General features: G+C 38.8%; 1 protein-coding gene across 10 annotated transcripts in view; it reads left to right on the forward strand.

Annotated features, from left to right (window-relative positions):
* Window positions 1-15,463, forward strand: part of NRG1 (neuregulin 1) — a 1,074,255-nt gene that overhangs the window by 882,501 nt on the left and 176,291 nt on the right. Inside the window, exon 1 of one of the 10 annotated variants that reach the window (XM_072776375.1) lies at window positions 957-976. The exons of the other annotated variants lie outside the window; for them this stretch is intronic. The gene's annotated coding sequence lies outside the window, so the exon portion shown is untranslated. Of the gene's footprint in view, window positions 1-956; window positions 977-15,463 lie in introns of those variants that run through there. 10 annotated transcript variants of the gene reach the window in all.

Consider the following 15,463-nt stretch of genomic DNA (forward strand, 5'->3'; position numbering starts at 1 on the left):
CTTCATGGATGTATCTTGCAAGAAGTTGCTGTGGCCAAGTTCAAAAAGGTGTTTCCTGTGTTCTCCTCTAGGTATTTGATGGATTCTTATCTCACATTTAGATCTTTCATCCATTTTGAGTTTATCTTTATGTATGGTGTAAGAGAATGGTCTAGTTTCAGCTGCAACAGTTCTTATTCTCATTTTCCTCAGCTGGCACAGTACATGTTCTCCAACTAGTTCTTTCTTTTTATGAAGAATCTGAGTTCTCCGAGGTTTTCATCAGGCCTTCAAAAGGCCTTTGAGGAACAGAAATGAGCCTACAAATCTAAAGCCAAATGTAAAATAAAGCTAAGCAGCAGATTTTAAATCTTTTTTTGGATCCCCACCCAGGAGTACTGCTTCTTCTAACTCCAACTTCTCATCCTTCCCCTTGTTTATAATCCACCTTTGTTGTAGTTCCAAGCTGCCTCTCAGGCATGAACATCTGCAATGGGTATGACCATCCTTCGTGATGACTGTTCTCTTATGGCCACTTCCCTCTTTCTAAGATGTGTGTTTTACTTCTGTTGGTGCTTAATTGCCCTTGTGGTTGGCCTACTTCTCCTTTCCTCTCTTCCCTACTTCTTTTTTTTTCTCTTCCCTACTTCTTGACTGCTTTATAGTTCAGTAATTTCTAGTTCATTGGCTCTGCTTATTGCCCAATTTCTACTTCAGAATTTCCCTTCCAGGAAGGCATGGGGATGAAGTGGGGGGTGGAGTGGTAGTAGAACTGAGTGAATTTTTTCATGGAGTGGATATGTCATGAGTAGATGAGAAATTTAAATTTTAGATTTGCTCACCTGAATGGACGTTTGTGCCATTTTTCAAGATAAGCAACACCAAAGACGGTCAAAATCTCAAAGGAAAGATCTAAGCTGAATATTCTTATATCCACACAAGTATTAACGCTCATGATTGCCTAACAGAGAAGTATAATGTGGGAAAAGATTTAGAGGTAAGTATTCTTATAAAGATTAAATGGTGACACTGGGGTATCTGGGTGGCTCAGGGCATCGACCTTTGGCTCAGGTTGTGATCCTGGGGTCCTGAGATCGAGTCCCGCATCAGGTTCCCCGCAGGGATCCTGCTTCTCCCTCTGTCTATGTCTCTGCCTCTTTCTCTGTGTCTCTCATGATATAAATAAATAAAATCTAAAAAAAAAAATGGTGACACCAGGTAGGGTATGATTGCTCTAATCAAGGTGAAATGAGGATGAGAAGTTCTTATACCTTTTATAGTTTTCAAGTGCCACTTGTAGATCTAGTGATCAAATCTGGGGGCTGACATAATAAACTCAGAGAAAGCACAGATTTAGAGTTCTCTTCTATAGCTTCAAGGATTAGGGAAAAAGTATTTCTAAGCAACCTCCCTATGAACTCTCCAAGATAAATGTGTTCCTGATTAAGGCAATATACTTTAAATGAGTTGTTTAAATATTATGAAATTACTGTGCCGTTGCATAGAGAATAGTTACCTGTCATAATCCATAAAGATGCATGTAGGTGTCTAGTTCAGAAGTTTTTTGGAATATCTGATTCTCTCATTTTCTTTCTTTTCTCAAAAGGATATTTTTTAGACCCAGCACTGCCTCCTAGTTAACTATTATTTTGGATATGAAGGGTGGGAATTCAAACCACGTAGGTCACAAAGCAGATGCCACCCATTATAGCACTTCTCATAAAAATATAAAAATTCTTGTAATTTACATATGTCTTCTTCTATGAGATTCCAGATATTCCTGAAGAGAAATTAAGTCTTATTTCTCTTTAATTTACCTAGCAATGTAAGCAAATATATATATATTTATAATATATAAAATGTATAATTAGTTATATATATACTTATATGTATACCAAATATGTGTGTGTGTGTGTGTGTGTGTATATTTACTAGGAAGAATTAATGGAGTGGGCATTAATTTTTTTGTAAATGCTGAACAACCTTTGGACAGAAGGGCACCCCAAGAGCATTTGTAATATTTCTGAAAATGTTGTGCCCAGATCACCTGTTTCAGAATCACCTGGGATGCTTTTTGGAGGAGCACGTTTGTAGACTTGTATCTGACTCTAGTGATTCAGAGTCTTTACTAAGGTCTGTGACTATTTAATGTTCATTTTGGTAAACTTGCCCCAGTGATGTATGTGTACACAAGCTTTGAGAACCTCTGACCTGGGGCTGGGAGCCTGCAGACATTGGCAGATCCCTGTTCTGTTTGCAGATATTTCTGCTGTAACTCTATGCTTGAATTCCTGGGGAAGAAACAACAACAACCACCAACCTTATTTAGCACAATTGCACACTAAAAATAATGAGGCTTCTAGGAAAAGTAGGCCTAGGTGAAGAAGGAAGACTTATGGAACTGGAAGTAGAGCATCAACAAGAATAATAATGGTCCTGATGAGAAACTGTAGCACAGTGAAAGCTCCAAGAATACTTGTTCTCAACGACTTTGCTGAATCTTTATACCCTTAAACCTGAGGCTCTCCTTGTTTTGCAGACCTTGGTCCTTGAGCATTCTCTTCTAGCAGAGATCAGTATTTTAACCTATTCATTTTTTTTTTTTAAGTTTGGCACATGCTATCTCTGTAGCACTTCTTACAAAAATAGGGAAATCCTTTCTGAAGTTTTTTCATCTGTACCGTTAGCTTCTCCAGATAGCTTAACACAGTGGAAAATGTAGCAGTTCTAGAAGCCATGAAACCAGCCATGACTTTCAGCACATCTGTAGAGTATTAGCTTTCTTTTCATAAGATTTTCATGTATCACTAAGGCTGTCTCTTTAATCTTGTCGCTTAGAAGAAGAAAGTTTGTCCTTTAGCCCCTCAAATCATTAATGTGCTGATAGCATGCCCTTACTTAGGACCTACTTATTATATTAACACATCCTATAGCAGAACCATTATAGAAATTTTGCTTTATTGGGCAGCCTGGGTGGCTCAGTGGTTTAGCACCGCCTTCAGCCCAGGGCGTGATCCTGGAGACCCAGGATTGAGTCTCTCTCTCTCTGTGTGTCTCTCATGAATAAATAAATAAAATATTTAAAAAAAAAAAAGAAATTTTGCTTTATTTATTTGTTTTACATTTTGGTAAATTCTTAAAGTTTGAATCCTTGCAGGAACTTTCTAATGATTCAATCAAAGAGATCCACTGCATTGGACCTCAGTTCTTAGGAATGGCCTTCATGACCTGTCTAGAAGCTTGATCTAGGTTACATTCTTGACAGTCATATTTCTATAGTTTATAACTTGTTTCAAGGTGATCTTTCCCCCTTTATAGATAGGTTTGCTGCATGTTTTGGGTCCCATCACAATTTCCTTTTGTGTTATGTAATACATTTGAGGTATACCAAACTTATGGAAGAAATAGCTTCCTTTAGAAACAGAGATTAGGTCTTGAACTAAGATACATGATTCTCAAGTGATGGATTTCATCAGACATCAACCCCGAAGTGAATGTAATGTTAATCTCTAAAGTCTTATTTTGAGGATTTTAAGTTTTTATTTATTAAAATGCCTAAATAAGTATATTTTCTAAACTAAAGTAGAAAATTATTGCTATTAAATAATAAAGTCATGAAGAAAATAATTTCATTTTATTGCCTTAACTGTCAAATTTAAGCACATTTCTACCAATTTTTCGGTTTGGGTTTTGGAAAGCCTTGGAAAATTCTGTAAAAGTCCTGTTTTCTTTCTTTCTTTTGGTATGTTATTACCATTGGGATGCTAGTATTCATAAAATATTTTTAAATCTAAAAGTTTGGTCAGTGACTCTCTGCTTATAAATTCTTAAAACAAAGTGTACAAAAAGGAGAAGAAAACATCTCCCTGACTCACTCCGGAGCTTAACGGTATGTAAGATGACTCAACCTCTTCATTATGAGCAGGGAAGAGAAGCCAGAGAGAGAGAGAGAGAATATGGTTGATGGGGCCTCAACTGGTTGAGGTCAAGTCTCTGGATTTGAACTTGAGCTTCTGAATTCCTAATGGATTTTAGTCTCTGTGCCTTGGGGTGTATGATTCCTTTGATGTGGAGCTTTCTCTTGGACCCTGAATGGAAGGATATTAAGGGTGAAATGATGCATAGCTGGGCTCTACTCACCCCGGTGTATTTATTTTTGTAAATTAGGTCCTTTATACCATTTTCATGAGATAGGGTTTCACAGTTCTTAATATTGGAAAATTAACACAATTCATTTCTCTTTGGGAACTGTAAAAGTTTTCTACTGCCGCTGTAACTAATTACCATGAATTTAGAGGCTAATAACAACTCACATTTATTATCTTAAAGAGTTCTGTAGGGTAGAATTCTGAGACAGATCGCACTGGGCTAAAGTGGTGTTACCAGCGCTGCATTTCCCTTCTGGAGGCTATGGGAGGGAAGCCGTTTCCTTAGCTTTCCCAACTTCCAGAGGCTGACTACACATTTTGGATTGGAGCCTCCTTCTTCTGACTTTAAAGCCAGCAACATTGCATCTCTGGCCGTTCTTTGACCACAGTGGGGAAAGGTTACCTGCTTGTGAGGATTCACATGATTATGCACATGGGTGCACTGGATAATACAACATAATCTTCTCATGTCAAAGTCCTTACCTTAATCCCACCTGCAAATTCCCTTTGGCTGTAAAAAGCATCTTATTCACTGGTTCCATGGGTTAGGATGTAGACATCTTTGGAAGTCGTTAATTTGCTGGCGACCAGAATGGATATGCTTTCATTGGTCTCAGCTCTAAGTGGGCAGTAATTTTAAAAACTTCATATTAATTTAGAAAGCTTAATAAACAACCAAACAAGGACCTAAGTAATGATATAATAAGAATAGCACCCATATTGTTGCATGTTTGCCTTGTGACACACAGGGATGCTAAGTACATTAATCACATTATCTTGTTCCATTCTTTTCACAGCCCTCTGAAGCTGGTTCTATTTAATCTCATTTTACATTTTAGGAGACTGAGGCTAGAGAATTTTGCTAATTTACTAACGGTTGCATAACCAGCATATGGCAGAGTAAGATCTGAATTTATGTCTGTCTGTCTCGGGCTTTTTACTAGGATACTTCATGGCTTATATTTAGTACTAAAGTGGTAAGAGTATAACATGGTGTAATGAAGTATAGAGAATATGACTTATGCAGAGAACGCCTATCTAGTCAATAGTTGTTTTAATAAGGAAAATAATCTGTTACCATAGATAAAAGTTTTCAAGATGTCATTTTATGCATTGAGCCATGTTTGGCCGATTAATATCAGTGGGTTGTATATAGATTTAGTGATCACTTCTCAAAGTCTCAATTTGAATAGAAAAGGCTATATTGCATGATGAAGTGGAAAGGATATAGTTACTAAAGCGATTTTTAGTGCTCTTAAATTGCAAAGATAAAGAATTTATTTCACAAATCCCGCTACTGCCTAAATGGCTAATAAGGTCTTCCTCTTCCTGCCCTCACCCCAGGCTGTACTCCAGGAGGGTAGGGATCTTGTTTTCCTTATTCAAGTCTGAATCTTGAGTACTTAAAACAGTGGTATCTATTTAATAGACACACTAACACATGTTGCAAGAATGGAAATCAGGAAATGTCTAAGAGAATAAAGCCAGTTATCTATAAGAATGAGCTATGATCTGGATATTATTTGCATTCCAGAAGAAAGTATTCAATACATAATATTCTAATATGTTTGGCTGAAAAAAGACCATATAATTGGAAATATAAGTAAGAAAGATTGTGATAACCTTGATAAAGACAATGGTTTTACATAAATCTTGTGTATTAGAGAGAAACTAGGGCCTATTAGATAGGAGTATTTGAATCACAGATTGCTTTTTTTCCTTAATTAGTTTATTCAGCAAATACTATTGAGTGCTATTCTGGTTACTAAGATAAAAGATGAATTAAAAAAAAAAAAAGCACAAACCCTGACTTAAAGGAGCCTTCTCCTTGGTGAAACAAACACCTATAAAGATAAAGTGCATTGTATTAAAAGGAATAATAATGGTTCTATGGGAATACAGAAGAGGGACACCTACTATTCAAAAAATACATAAATTGGGCAAGCCATCTTGAGTCAGTTTGCAGGAATTGGGGGCATAATTTAGATTTATAGAGAAGTTTCAAAGATAAGACAGAGTTCCCATATGCCCCTCATCCAGTGTTGCATTCTCTTGGTGTATTGATCAAAACCAAAAATTAATATTGGCATAATACTACTGCCTAACTACAGGCCTTCTTCAGATTTCACCCTCATAAGTACCCTTTTCTATGATGAGATGAGATCACATATGAAAGCGCTTTGTAAACAGTAGGCTAAGTGCTAGTAGTACAAGAAATGCCATCAGACTGCCCGGTGTAGGTCATAGATGGTGAAAGTTGCCTTTTATGAAGGCAGCTTTAATAACCTAACCATGAGCTCTGTTTTAGTTCCATCCATGAATGTAATTACTTCCTTATGAATCTGCTATTTTTTTTTAAAGCTGTTATTGATGTAGTGCTTATTGTGTGCTTGTGAGTGTCTTGTTCAAAGTACTTGGTCCAGTGCCCGGGTTCTCTCCTTCCATCCTGTGTGAGGCAAATCTGCCTTGCAGGTGAGGGGCTGAGTCTCACCTGGGGCCAAGGAATGTGCTGTGCTGGGTTGGAGTAGGAAGCTGTGCTGACTCCAGAACCTACTTTTTCCTCCCGTGTGCTGTTTCCGGAGTCATTTTCCTGTACAGACTCAGTATAAGCATTTTCCAAATCATACTTCTTACTGTGCAAAAGTTCATTTCCTTTTTTTATTCTAAAATGACTTCCTTCCTGCTTGAGGGCTTTGCATGCGTTGTAATATCCTATGAATCTAAACTTTTGATGGTGTTAAAGACTGTTGCTTTCCTTCCTTGGCCTTGTATCAGTCTTGAGGATTCTATGATGTTTAGTCTGTTCCTATACACGGCAGCCTTTCCTGTTGAACATTTTAGTGATCCCTCTTGATAGCTTCCAGCTGCCCTTTTTTTTTTTGGTGGGGGGAGGGGGTTCTTAAGGATACACCAAAGCGATATGTGGTTTTTTAAGGTGTTAATTATGTAATTTTGTGCCTTCTGCATTGTAGGACCTAATATTTTCTAACTTTTCAGGTGGTTTATAGGTAATGGAGGTCAAATCGGCACTAATAATGATAACTCATTTTTTTTCAAGACGCAAAATGTTTTTGCTATCATTTTAATTAGATTTTCCCAACTGTATGAAATAGATAAGGCTGAGGCTACTCCCCCCACCCTTTTTATACACAAGATTATTGAGGTTCACAGTAATTATGTGACTCCCTAATCCCACAGAACAAGCAAGCGCTGGACCTCAGGTTTGCTGACTCTCCATTCTTACCAGTTAATAGAGATCCTCAAAGACTAGAGAGAGAAAGGCAGGACACTTTGCATGGAGTTAGGGATTTAAAATCATGGACTAGAAACTATTAGCAGAGACTCTAATTAAGCTTCTTTCTAAAGAAAAACAAAACTGAAAGGTATTTCTAGTGGCCTGCCAGTCCCTATGGAGGAAAGGAAAGCTACATGTTGATGTGCTAAGTACACTTCATTTACGTTTCTTTTGTGTACTGTTTGTGAATCTTAGTGCTGGGAAGATGTGATTGGAATTTAGGCACCAAAGGATTATCTCCGAATGTGTGGGAAGCAGCTCACTTTTATTTTCAAAAGATGCTTTAATGTGTTTGTTTTTAAATGTGAAATAAGGGAAGCCATGAATTTTAAATATTAGAGAAAAGAGAGAGAGAGAGAAGTGTGTGTGTGTGTGTGTGTGTGTGTGTGTGTGTGTGTGTTGTCTGAAACATACTACTTTGGCTCTAATCACAGTTTGACTTGTGAGGACTGTACAGGAAAGCATCCCAACCTTGGAGCTCTGTAAGATTGGTGACAAAATTAGATGGTTTTACATGATCAATGATGTGGCCCAGGTTTTCTTACTGTGTATAGTCTGTTACATTTGACTCTGGTCATTTTCCACCTCTTTACCAAATTCATGACCCTGGGAACCCGGAGATAAGAAAATCGCCTTCCCTGGTCTTTCCTGTGGGGTAGAAGCAAAATGATAAGGATTCAATTGTTAGGTTGCCTGCTGACCTGCTTAAAAATGCAAAGAGCTACCCAAGCTTTAAAGATCCTCAGAAAGTCAGACGTGAGTCCTACTGAAGAAGGGATGCAAGGCTGGTTATTTAAAACCTTAGTATACAGAGTGGAGAGAAATTTACCTTTGATCTGGTGCGCTGCCTTTCAATCCTGGCATGTACCTTTCAGTGTCATCCAGTTTAATAAGTTACCTGTGAATAAAAAAGAAAAATCAGAAATGTATGGTTGCTAGGAAAGTTCATCTGCCTAAATAACAAAGAAGTAGATTTTAGATGTCCTGAAAGGATGCATTTATTTTATGGTTAGCGCTGCAACATTTTCTTCTTCACCAAAGGAATCATTTTGAAATGGCCATGTGAAAACTAGATCATGGGGAACTAACATGGGTAGATCAGTGAAGCATCATTGCTCACAAGCGATGCTTTAGGTTTTATGCAATGTTTAAAAGTCTTCACATAGTTGTCACCATTTAAAATTAATTATAATTGAGGGCTAACTCATCTTGCCCGGGAATTTTATCTGGTTTAAAACACCTATCTATATAATTTCCATCTTTCATTTTAGTGATATCAGTTAATTAAATGATCCTAATTCAATTTGAACAAAGAAATAGGTTATGAAGGTAAATATTAATGCATCAAGGTCATGCTAATGTGCCTAATTTACGTAAGCAATAAACACATCAGAAGAGAAAAGCCTCGTTCCAATAAGAAAATAAATACAATATCAAATTTTCAGTAACTAGATACTTCTCCATTTCTCTGTTTTTAAGTGATGTATTGGAGAGGGATATGGCAGGTATGTGCAACTAATGAAGGAAAAAGCCCTGCTTTTTGACAACAGAAGAGATCAAATTTATGAACTTATGTCAAATGAGATTTGCTTTTCATCGGTTAGGGCAAAGTGAGATGGATCCATGTTAACCCTGTGTATCGGTGGCCTTTTATGAAGCTGGTGGGACATCTTCTATTCTGTCCATGAGTGAGATGCTCCTGTAATTGGGGCCGGCTGCTGTGACAGCATTAATTAGGCAGCCCTGTTGAACACTTACCTTAAGCTGCCAGCAACTGCGCCGTGATTTACTCCAGCACCCATCGTCACGGTGCGTTGCCTTTACACCTTGAAAGGACAACATTAATCTGTTAAGACCCTCTTGTTGCCGTATCCTCACATGGGGGCTATTGAGTTTCAGTGAACCTGGAGTGGGAGAGAGCGTGGTTTACCCTTGTGGCATCTGGCGGATGGCAGCAGTCACACAGTTCAAGAAACTTGTGTTGGCTTACCAACTTCAAGGGTTCTGTCTTGTTTGATTTCTCTATAAATCATCAAAGTAGCTTAGAAAATTCAGCAATTTGCACATCTACGTTCTCTCTCAGACTTTTTTTTTGTCCTCGGACTATGTGCAGAAATGATCTGCCACGTGTTGTATCCCAGATTTATTTTATTTTTTATTTTTTATTTTTTTAATTTATTTATGATAGTCACACAGAGAGAGAGAGAGAGAGAGAGAGAGAGGCAGAGACACAGGCAGAGAGAAAAGCAGGCTCCATGAACCGGGAGCCCGATGTGGGATTCGATCCCGGGTCTCCAGGATCGCGCCCTGAGCCAAAGGCAAGCGCCAAACCGCTGCGCCACCCAGGGATCCCTGTATCCCAGATTTAATCAGAAAACTATGGTCATTATTAATGTATCAATATATTAAATCTGATATTTGACCAATGAGCATATCCGACACAGCAAATAATTGTTTATTGCCTTGTAGTTAAGAGTAGGAGCTCTGGAGGGGTGCCTGGGTGGCTCAGTGGCTGAGCATTGGCCTTCGGCCCAGGGCGTGATCCCGAGGTCCTGGGATCAAGTCCCACATTAGGCTCCCTGCAGGGAGCCTGCTTCTCCCTCTGCCTGTATCTCTGCCTCTCTTTCTGTGTCTCTCATGAATAAATACATTAAATGGTTTTGTTTTTGCTTTTGTTTTTTTTAAAAGACAGGAGCTCTGGAGTCAGACTTCTGGGGTCCCAATCCTGGTGCCAAATATACCAGCTGTGTGACTGTAGGAGGTGGCTTTACGTCTCTGTTTCTGTTTGTAAATTGAGAATAACAATAATGATAGATATCTCCTGGAACTTCTATAGAGCTGAAAAAGAGTGGACATAAAGTTCCTGGAACAGTGCCTGGCACACAGTAGGTACTCGAGAAGTGATAGCTGGTACTATTCTAAAGGAGTTAATGTTGAAAGTACTGCGGGGGCCTTATTTTAACTTCATCGGACAGACTTTTGGAACACTCTTACAGTAGTTTTATAATTTTATCGTTGGCCCTCGACTTACAAAATCCTGGGCACAGAATTACAGAACCGTATGGAAGAGGAAGATTGCTAATTTCAACAAACATAATATCAATTTTCAGGCCGAAAAATTCTCTTACCTAATAAATCTGCACTTATTTTCCCCTGTAGAATTTTGCAGTGTTGTAAATCTCTCACAGACATACGTGGAGAGGTGATCTGGTTTATATAGCTTATTATGAGAAACAGAAAGTTACCACCGTGGCTATGGAATGGAATAATCTGTCCCATTTTTTGTTTTCTGTCAATAGGACCTTTTCCTGCCTTCAATTCAAGCTGCACAAAAGCACCCCTGCTGGAGGGGAAAGTCCTGGGTTTAAATCCTGGTGTGCAGCTTGTTAGCCTTATGACATCAAGCAAGTTCAAGTTCCAGCATTAACTACTGCCCCTCCCCATAGCCTCACCTGTAAAATGAAATGATTACCCGCTTTGCATGAAATTCATGCAAGAACTTTTGCAGAGAAATGGTAAATGCGGGGATTTGCGTTGACCATAAACACAAGAGCACACTTGCTAGTTAAGGGAGCTAACTTAGACCTTGTGGGCTGGGGTCATCAGTGAGGACAATCAATTTTAATTTGAAGGCGAGGAGATAATATTTTAATGTGTGTGCTCCTCTTGCTGGAGTGGGTGAGCACCTGGCCTCTGGGGAGGCTCCTATATAGGACACTGAGTGGCCCAGGAAGGACCGTGGTTGCGATGACCGGCATCCTCACTGAGGCCGGGTTGGAGCAGAGAACTCTCAAACAGTGATGACCAGAGAAGAGAAGTATCAGAGAACAGGAACATTTTCAAGTAGAGACTACTATTTATTTAATGATTTTTCCAGATAAATTTAACATCTCTCTATTCTTTGGTGTCACATGGCAGGGAGTATAAAGAGTCCTAATCCGGTGGAATGCATTAAAACAAAAAGTCATGTCACTGGGGTCCTTCCATTCCGAATAATAAAAAGTCTTTTGAGAAGGTAGGCGTTGTCTCTGGATTAGCTTTTGGACCTGGGTCTCTGCTTTCTCAGAATCTTCTAGATCCTTTGTTCTGCTTACTCTTTCAGCAAGCTCTTGAGGTTCTGCTTTGAGCCAGGTCCCTAAGATCCTATGTATCTTGCCTCTGATAAATGTAGACCTTTGGATGTTTGAATAAAGTGCCAATCGAAATGGACACACATAACACACAAACACGCCGCCCCCACCACCACTACCACCACCACCAATATATAGCCTAATCCTTCCAATCATGACTATGGCCACCTACTAATAACTTGTTTTTACATCTCCTGATCTGGTAGAGATAGATTCCTTAAATGATCAATTCCTCTTTCTCTACATGTGTTTTCTTCAGTGCTGCCTATTGGGTATGGTATTCAGATATACAATGTGGTTGTCATTCTTGAGGGGTCTTAGAATATACATACCTTTTGATGGGCTGATTGTGGCTCAAATTCTCAAATAGGGCATTTAGAAGAATCATACTGTCTCATTCAACTTGTAACAGTTAACTGTGAGAAGTGAAACTTTGAGCCCATCCACATGTAAGAATTCCTTCCGATGGAAACTGCTATGTTTGGGAAGTCAAAGTTAACCACAGTAAGAAGCCAACTGTTGTGAATATTGGAAGTAAGATGTTGAAACATTGCCCCCAATTTTATTGTTCTATGTTGTGTAATGACCTGTTCCATGCGTAGTTATGAGGATCAGTAGGCTCATAAAGGTATGATTCAGTAGTGCACATGCACATCCTTGCACCATATAAGGAGTTGGGCACAGAGGGCCTGGATCGCTCAGTCGGTTAAACATCTGCCTTTCAGCTCAGGTCATGATCCTGGGGTCCTAGGATCAAAGCCCACGTTGGGCTCCCTGCTCAGCAGAGAGTCTGCTTCTCCCTCTCCCTGCTGCTCACCCTGCTTGTGTTCTCTCTCTGTCAAATAAATAAATAAAATCTTAAAAGAAAAAAAAAAAAGAATTTGGACACAGACCTGCTAAAATGGTATTTCTGGAGTCCAGCTATCTTAACCATACTTTGAAGCATATTCCTAGTGTGTTTTCTGGTTAAGCTTGCTTTACTGCTGATGATAACAGAGTCAGCTTGAGAATACTTTACAATAAAACCTTGAATTTTATAGTGACTTTGTCTCACTTGAAGGCATCCACATGTTTTATCTCACCCTCCAAATATCTTTGCTGAATACACAGGGACAAATAGCAGGCCCATTTTAGCTCACAGGGGACTGTAATTAACTAGAGTCCAGAACAGTCTATCTGAAGCACTGGCCAGTGTGAGCACTGAGTCTCTACTTGGGGCAATAGATAGTGACTTACTGGTTAGTTCTTACCAAACTTAGACCACTAGCTGCATCAGTAGCAGGACTGGTAGTCCAAGGAGTATTCTGAAATACCATCGCCACCGGATCTTGCTGCCTTTGACACAGCTATATTTACAAATTTTAACCTGATAAGATACATTTTCCCAGTCAAGCTTATTAAATCTATGAGCACAGCTCAGAAGACCAGCTGGCAAAGGATAAACTTTATCTACCCTGTGCCTGACCATAATAATCTTCTCTGTAAGGTGGGTTCAACAAGGGAGAAACATGATCGGGAAAGGAATCTTGGAGGCTTTCTTCAGTAATTTATTTACCACTAACGTGACTATGAAAAAGGGACATCCTTCCACTTAGAGGACTGATTGATGATATTCGTGTGGCTTTCATTAACTAACAACCAATTTTCACGATGCAATCTGCACGTGTGTGATGTCAGGCTTTTAAACGGTTGTGTGGAGGGGAAGATTTCTCTGGGATTGCAGCTGAAAGCTCGCTGGTATCTGATAATATTTTGCAGGTTTCCTGTTTAATTTGTTCAGTGTGGCGAAGCTCTTTGGATGAACTGCACAGTCAGACATGTAGAGTAATGATAGGAGCTCGCTCTGCACTGTCAGATCCTTCACAGGACAGCAACAACAACTTATCTAGTGTCACATGCTGTCAGCATATCTTGGTTCTATACACATGCTAAAACTTGTTTCCTGACCTTAACAATACAGTATAATATTTGATACAGCAGCAGTGAATATATTTTTTAAAACACGTGCCCAGTAGACGATTAAAACAGGAGGATCGCTTAGATGAATAGTTCTTTATACATATTTATTTCACCTTTAGTGCAAATATTTATTCACACATTAAATTGTTGGGATAAATGAACACATTGCCTGAAGTTTTCGTGTGGTCGGAATGTAAAATAAAGATTTTGGGATTATTGCCACAATTTTGTTCTACATTGTGTGACATCAAATAAGGAGGGTAGAAGTTTATGGATGCTTGGGTGGCTTAGTGGGTTAAGTGTCCAACTCTTGGTTTTGGCTCAGGTCACAATTTCAGGATCCTGGGATCAAGTCCCACATGGGGCTTTAGTCTCAGTGGGGAGGCTGGTCAGTATTCTTTCTCCCTCACCCTCTGCCCCACTCCCACTCATACGTGCTCGCTCGCTCTATCTCTCTAAAGAAAGAAAAATAGAAAATCTTCTTAAAAAGCCATGGAAGTGCAAAAACAGACTTTTTAGTGTATCTAGTATACCTACTTGCTTTGAGTTAGAGTCAAAAGAGTGTGTTTGTGATCTTTTAAAGGCTTTAAGACACTTAAAGCCAATAAAAAGAAATGCCTGTAAAGTGTGTGGTATTGCTCTGAGGGTTTGGGAGTTTCTCTTTTAAAGGCTGCTCTTTATTGCACTTTACTGTCTGTCTCTGTTGATACATTTCTAAGGGTGTAGATACATTCATATTAAGTTTGAAATAGATTTCGGCCAAGACTACCTAAAACTTGCTCTATCCTTAAATTATTTTAAGGTGTGGAACTACTCTGCCTCTCCAGAAACACATTGAAAGTGAAATTCTGAATGGTAGGCAGACCAAATACAATTAAATCGCCTCCTAGATTCTCAGAACACGTACTGCATTCGAAGCATTAACTTAGCATTGTTTACCTTGAAGCAATTTACTATTACCCAGGGATTGTAAGGCAAATACTTTTGTTTTTTGCAGTTTTAAAATCCAAGTACTCAATTAAAAAAATATTGCCCCCCAGTTTAAGAATGATCCCTGGCCTTACAAATTTCTATCTAAGTATTAGAAAGTACTTGATGGAATAGATTTTTGTTAATGAAATAAATAAGATTATTTCAGGTGAGTAAATCATTGACTGGGAAACATACATAGTAAAATGTTTTCCATTAAAATATGGTGATTATTTTATAATTTGATAAAAGAAAGTTTCTTAACCTATGCCATTATGTATAGATGAGAATAACTGCACCATCATTGGTGCTCAATTATTAGTTTGCATTTTTGTGAAGAATCTGAAATATTTACGGCTATTCTATTAGTGTGGTCATATAAGGAGACAGAGAAGAATTTATATTGTTGCCAAGTCTCCAGAAGACTTGAATTTGGGCTCTACCAAGAATGAGTGAGGAAGGTTGTATGCTGCTTCTGTAGAAGGTACCACTGACAACAGAACACCCATGGACCAAGGATGCAGTTGTGTGGCTCTGTTCATCGTATACAGATTTGTTTCTGCATTTATGCTCCGGAGGATTTTGAGTTAACTTCTTGAAAGAGCTGTTCTCTGAAAAGTGAGATATCCTCATGTCATAGATGGTGACCCTTGAAAGGTACAGCAGGGACGTTTTTACAAGTAAACTTTCAGGGTTGCAAAGTTAGAGTAGCTGGGAACTTCTGTACTTCTAGTGGACTTGTAACTGTGTGCAAGGGGGAGGAGCTCAGGCCAGTCGATGGAGATATACCAGAACCCCAAACACTAAGAAATGTTTATAAAGAGTCAGCTTAAGGAGTGGATATTTTAACAAAGAAAGACTTAGAGCTGAGGGTCTCTGCAGCACTACATCACAGATCATCTCTTAAAGACAAAAGATATGTGGGTCTTTCTTTGCACATGAAATGCCAAAGGAAAGGATAAATGTTGACCTACCAGATGAGT

Source organism: Canis lupus, chromosome 15 (assembly GCF_048164855.1).
Source record: "Canis lupus baileyi chromosome 15, mCanLup2.hap1, whole genome shotgun sequence".
In the NCBI taxonomy this organism is placed as follows: Eukaryota; Metazoa; Chordata; class Mammalia; order Carnivora; family Canidae; genus Canis; species Canis lupus.